Raw genomic sequence first — 7,080 nt, 5'->3', positions numbered from 1 at the left:
CACAAACTTAAATTTATGCTTAAATCTATATCTATCTTATGCAAAAATTTTATAATTCATGAAAATATCGCATAGGGAAGAAAACGGAAAAAATTTTGACATTTCCTTTGGGGTTTACATACTTCCTGTCAAAGGCCCCCCCCCCCCCCCCGTGTTTACATATTTTACAGTCATTTGTTCGGGGACTGGGAAACAAGGGAAAAGTGCAAAGCTACATAGTTTTAATAAATTAATTTATTTTTGCAACGATTTTCAAAGAAAGGTTGAAAAACTTTCACCTTTTCAAGATCTAAGAATGATTGCCTATTTTTGGGCGGAGAACATAGCATATGCATGCTTGTATCACTGCCACCATAGATTACAGTGCTTTAGGGTATAGCGGATAGCTAACAATTTTTCCTGTTTTCCATTCAAAAAATGAAAAAATAGGTTTTTTTGCAGATATCAACAGAAAACACTATTCTTTTAAAAACATTCAGCTTTTAAAAAATTATTTTTTTTTTTTTTTCTCTCCAAGCCATTGTTACATATGCGCTGTTTTAGGTGTACAGAAGCTTTGGTCTTTTTTTTCCTTTTATTTTAAAAATCCTATCTTAACAAACTTTCCAAGATTTTTTTACTAAAATCAAAAAAATAAGGGTTTTTCCCCTCCTTTCAAACCATTCACTTTTTAAAATTACTATCAAATATTTTTCATTCACTGACTTTTTTTACATAGCACTATTTGTCTTAGGGATACTTTATTTTACATTTGATACAATAAAAAATAACAAAACAAGCAAATATTTAAAATTTATTCAAATTCTTTTTGCGCAAGAAAAGAATGTATAAAAATTTAACAATATTAAAGTCTAAAAAAAAATTTATCAATCTATCCCTATCCCCCTAAAATCCGCTTACCCTAAACACTGTATCATTAGACCACTGGAGATCTAAAACAAACATTCTCAGATTTTGAAAAGATTCGATCAAATTAACGCATTGTTTCATAGGTGAATCGATCAAAATAACAAATAGTCATTGTCATGGAAAAAAAAACGTTGAGTACTTTTTGCATTCGATTGACATAATTTAAACACAGACTCTGCTTTTATGCCTAAAATGCTGTTTGGGACGTCTGAATCTCCACAAAAAACATAAATATTTCAAAAGAAACATAATTAGAATCAAGGTCTACTGGGGCTTTAATCCGTCAGGTTTTGTTCGATGATGAATACCTGCACCAGGGAAACAAGTCTTTTGAAAAACTTTTGAACCTTTCGGGCTTCACATTGACATTTCTTGTTCAACGGAATGCGACCAACGTACAGCTAGGTAAATGTTGAAGTTCAATAATTTCTACAAAAATTTTTCGAAAAAAAAAAAAAAACAAGTCTGTAAGTAAGCCAAAAAAGGACACCTCTGCATAGCTGACAAGGAAAGGGTCTGAAAAAAGCTGATCGCACCAAAATATAAACAAATTTATACATTTAACAATAAGAAAAACATACGGGGCCCTATATTAACAAGAGTTTTAAATAAATTATACATAATTATTTTTTTAATGGCATGCATGAATTGTTCAATTTCAAAATCAACTGTGCTGTAGACCACAGAACAGCATAAAAAAAATGAAGCTACTGATATTTTAAAAACATAAATCCCACTTGTAAAATTTCCCCATATATAAGCTGATTTCCTTATATGGGGGTTTTCAAAAAAATGAAGTTTTTCTTTTTTTCACCTTACTTAATTCATTCATTTTAGAATGGGGTTTTGGGGGAAAACATATCCAAATTGTTTTCAAAATTTGTGCAATTTCAGAGAAGGGCCAACTTTTTTTAAAGTTATGTTAAATTATATACTAATTTTGTCCCCTCTGCACCAAAAGTGTGACTTTTGCAGAAGGATTTTTTTTCAACTGTGTTTTACTTTTTCAAACCAAATTTAATTGTCAACTTTGGCTTTTCTTATTTCAAATCTGCACATTTAAAAAAAAAACTTCTTTTCATTAACTACATTTATTTTTACCATTGAATTTTCATGTTTTAAATTTAGGGAACCCTTCAAAAAAAGATAGTGATAATTTTAAAATTAACTTAAAATTTTCAAACCCCCTTTACTTTTTTTAAAGTCTAAGTTTTTCAAAGATCTTTATCCTTAAGCTTTGAAGACACCTTATGATTTTATTGTTTTATAAATCAACTTTCTTAAACTTCATATAGTCTATACACCCAAATTCCCTTGTAATATTCTTTAAATAAAAGGGGTTTTTACTTATTTCCCTAAAAAGGAATTACAATGGTTACAAAAAGCACTTTCCTTTACTTTTAACCAAAAGTGATCCCCTGTGCACCTTTTTTTGACATTCATCATTACAAGCATTTAACTTAAATTTTGGCAGTTCATATTCTTAGCAGGGGTTAATTTAAAAAATCAGGCATTATTGAAAATTAAGCATAATAAAACCCAGGAAAATTTTAATTTTATTTTTTTGCTTTTTTCTCAATTGGCAATTTTTCAGGTTTTTAAAAGGGAAACCCTCTTTTAAAAAAAAAAGTTCCCTACAAAATTAAAGTAAAATATTCTACGAGTATTGTTATTAAAAAATTTTATTTACTATAACAATTCCATAAATAATATTTTGCGCCATTTGTCCCCTGGGGCTCTTTTTAAAAAATTAGAGCATTATAAAGAAATGTATTTTTTTAAACATTCATTTTACCATTCAGGGCTTTTGTCATTTTTCACTCGAATAACATGCTGAACAAATTTTCATGTGTTAATTGTTTAAAGTCATTATTTTTCTTTAAAGCATACATGCGCGAATTTTCATTTTGGAAAAGGGAAAATTTGGGAAAATTTTCAGTTTTGTATTATTTTGTGGAAAAAACAATTTTCAATAACTTTTGTTTTAAAGTATCACCTTAATCTTGTTTAACAGAAAAACAAACTTAAAAATATTACCGGGTTTTTTAGTCCTGTCCCCTTACACCCTTTTTAAATAACTAAATTTTTTGAGTTGAAAAATTTTAGAAATTAAAAATCACCAGACTTTTGAAATTTTGGAATGGGGTTTTAAACCTGCAAAATTGAAAAAAATGGGGTTTTATAATAAAATTTTTAATTATTTCATTCGCAACTTTTTCAGGAAAATTTTATTTTTTGCCCTTTTTTTCAAAAAGGGTGTTTTAAAAAAAAACCAAACCCCACAAACATTATTAAATAAGTTTCAAACATACAAAAACACCTATTCATATTTTTTAAATTTTTTTACTGTTATACATATTTTCCTTGTCTAAAACACCAATATTTACACCCAAACCCTTACTAAATTCTCTAACTTAATGAACTGAAGGCTTTTTCAAATATTACTTTTGGGTATTTCTAAACACTTTCCCAAAGTTTATATTTCTTTAAATTTGAATATTTGCTATCATAAAAATGGTGCCACCAAAGAAATAGGTTTAATTTCCAACCCCATGTACACTTTTGCTTCATTTTTTGAAACCACCAAATTTTTTCCTCAATTTTTTCATACTTACTATACTTATTTCAATGAAGATATAAAATTAAAAGAAAAAATGGGACAATAAGCTAAAATTGCCAAAAGAAACTCCCAAATTTTAAAAACCCTTTTTATACAGGTAGGTTTTTTAAAAGTTTTTAAAATAATATGGCATTCAGCCTTATTTTACAACAATATTAAATTAAATAACATTTTAAATTTATGTCATTTATTTCAAATTGTTTTTAATATAATGTCAAAATGGAATTTAAGAAAATAAAGGGAAATTTGTAAAAAAAAATTTTGTAAAAAAAAAATGTCATTTTGGGCTTTTTTTAGTTACGTATGAAGGGGAAAACAAAAACCCCATGCAGCCAGTTCTGGAGCTTTGCTAGACTTAAAAAGTAGACATCAAAAGGTCAGGATATTTTAAGCTGTTTTTTTAAAATTTGTTTATGTAATTACTATTTTCATTCAATGAAATTTGGTACATCGCATAAGGGGCGGGCCATTTTGGGCAAATTATAAAATTTTGATTATTTTTTTCTTCTTTATTAGGTCTTTTTTCTTTTCAAATTTCATATCATACTTCCTTTAAACCTTTTGCTTAAAACTCCCTTTCTGCATATTCCATCTTTTCAAATGATCAGGGCAATTTCAGGGCCAACAAAGAATTAAACACTACATAGTGGATTTCCCTCTGATGACAGTTTTCAAAAATTAGGGCCTTTTAGAATCTTAAATTAAAACATTACAGTTTTTTTTCTTTTTTTTCTTTATAACTCAGCCCCCCCCACTTTCTATCCAATGCCCTTTTGAAACTTGTAAACACTTTTCCCTTTAAAATAAAAAGGCCCTTTATCTTTTTTAGCTAAAACAATTTGGGAGTGTTACCCCCCTTTTTATTTTATAAGAATTATATTTCATTTTCTCCAAATTTTTTTCGATGGGGCGCAGTGCAAAAGTAAGTTTTAAATTATAACATAAAGTAGCATCACTATTGCAAACTCATTTCGGGACTTTTATTGAGTGATGTCCTTTAAAATATCACAAAACCTTGTACATTTGTGTATCCCACAAACATTTTTTCAAACAATTCAAAAAATTTATAAATTTGCAAAGTTCACTTTCCCTATATTATTTTTTTATTTGAAAATGAATGCTAGACATAAGCAAAAAAAATTTCATCTGTTTGATTAAAAGCTGTTTTTTTTTTAGTCCTTTATTACTTGTGAAAGGTACTTTTTTTTCCACTTTTTAATTCTTTTCTTGATAATTCGTCAACTGAAATTTTTTTAAAATTGAAAGATTTACATTCAAAAATTTTGTTTTTTTGAACATATAAAACAGTAAAGTTTACTATGAAAAAGGGCTAAATTTTTTCCATTTCGAGATCTCTGGGGGCCCACAATTGTTTAAGCACGGTCAACAAAAACTGAACATTTGATGGGCATACTGGCAAATTACTACCATATTTCCCGAATCGAGAAATAAAAATCAAGTATTGAGAGAAAGAAAATAGCACATTTTAAAACTGCCAAGAATAATTTAAAATCATTAAATCTAACAATTGCTATTGCATAAGCTATGAAGGGGACCTCGAAAATAGGTCCAGTGCAACTTTCTTTTCAATTTTTGTAGCTAATCACATAAAAATTTAACAGGCTACGGGAAATACAAAAGTTTTAAACTTATTTCCAACCTTGGGGAACAAAAGAAATTCAAATTGGGGAAAAAGGGAAATAATTGTCATGAATGAAGAAATTGTTTTTAAATTTACAAAAAACTTTTTTCCTCAAATTTAAAAAATTGGGGAAAATGGAATTTTAAAATTAATTTGATTTAAATTTTTAAATTCTCTAAGCAAGCTCATAAAAATTTAACTTTATAAAATACTTTTGAAAAAATGAAAACTTTCTACTTTTTTTTAGAAAATTTTCTGATTTTTAAATTTAAGTTTTTCTAGACCCAGACCCCTATCACAAGTTATGGTTTCACTTAATTCAAGTTAAAGGGGGGGTTTTTGGGGGGGGGGCAATAACTGCAATCTAAAGGGTTTGTTCACCATAAAGAGAAAACTGTTATGCGCAAAACCCAAACCTTGCTCCAAGGGCAAGGTCAACTTAAGGGCAAAGTTAATAAGTCTTTTTGGTTCTGGTCAATACCTGCGCCATAAGGGGCTTTTTGTAAACTTGCATAAAAATTTTCCCTAATGAAAAAGGTGTCAACCCAAGACCCAAACCCCTACTCGAATCCCTTTGGGCCAAGGTCAGAACAAAAATGACTTTGCCGGGGCATTTTTTGTTCATGCATGGGGATTTTGATGTACAATGGCAAAAATTTCATCCATGATTGGGGTTCGAGTAAAAACCCGGCCCCTAATCCTTTTGCGTTACTATAAATACTAACGAAAGTTTATTCTATTAACCCCCATCTGCGGAAAATATTTATTTGTCTTTGCGACCCGTGTGATCATGATCACCTGACATCTCACTGATGATATTAGCACTGTTCGCCATTCAAAACAGTCCTATTTTTTGGGGAAACTCCCCTTTTTCAGTTAATGGCTGTCCAAATTGAAAAATAGACAAGTTCATTTTTAGAAATTCAGCAGGTAAGGGTAATTTAGCCCTAAGAAATTGGGGCTCTTTCTGTAACAACCCATGTTACACCATTTTTGATGTATTTTGACCTAAGGCTACCGATAAATCTTTTTTTTTGGACTTAGATTTTTTTCAGATTAACTTCTCTTTGTTTTCACTATAAAAATAATATATTGACAACTTTTTTTTAATTGACCGTAGGGGAAAGTCAAACCATTTTCTTGTTTCTTTCAAATTTTAGGTGGCTTTTTGGGGCCTTTTTCTGTAAAGGGGTTTTTTGTGGACTTTAAAAAAATTAAAAATTACTTCCCTTTGTTGCTGCTAAAAAACCCCCTTTTTATTGAAAATTTTTATTCTGGGTTTTAGAATTGGTTGTTATTTTTTTGGCTTTTTTTGTACCAAACTTATAGTTTTGTACAAAAAAGTTTTTTTTATTCATCTACCCGACGAGCATATATTTACATCCTGGGACTCTTTTTATTTTCCCCACCACACGTGGGAGGGACAAAATTATTTACCCATCGTGTGTGGTCTGTCACAAACTTGTCCGCCCTAATCGACTTGCTCATCCCATTTTCACCAAAATTAAAACAAAATTTTTACCCTAAAAACCCCGGCCAATTCGATAACAGCCAAAACGTCCAGGCGTCTTAGTTTATGGCCCTTGAAAAAACCAAAAATCGTCTTTTACCTTGCCCCCTAATTCGAAAAATTTTTCTCCAAACTTTACCAACTTAACCAAATTGTTTGACCATGAACCTCGCCAGGGCGATAGTACCAAACTCCACATTTTTTGATTAAAGGCCCCCTTTAATTCGAAAAATTGGGCCTTTTTTACTCTGCCCCACTCTTTGTCAAAATTTTTCATCCATCTTCCCAAAATTAAAAAAAATTGTTTGACTAATACCTCCCGGCAAGTTTCATAACTACCAAATCCGTCCCTGGCATTTTGGAGTTAAAAAAGGCCCTTGAATTATCGAAAAAATTTGG

Source organism: Mercenaria mercenaria, unplaced genomic scaffold, assembly GCF_021730395.1.
Source record: "Mercenaria mercenaria strain notata unplaced genomic scaffold, MADL_Memer_1 contig_2092, whole genome shotgun sequence".
Classification (NCBI taxonomy): Eukaryota; Metazoa; Mollusca; class Bivalvia; order Venerida; family Veneridae; genus Mercenaria; species Mercenaria mercenaria.
Note: the sequence above shows the minus strand (reverse complement) of the source record.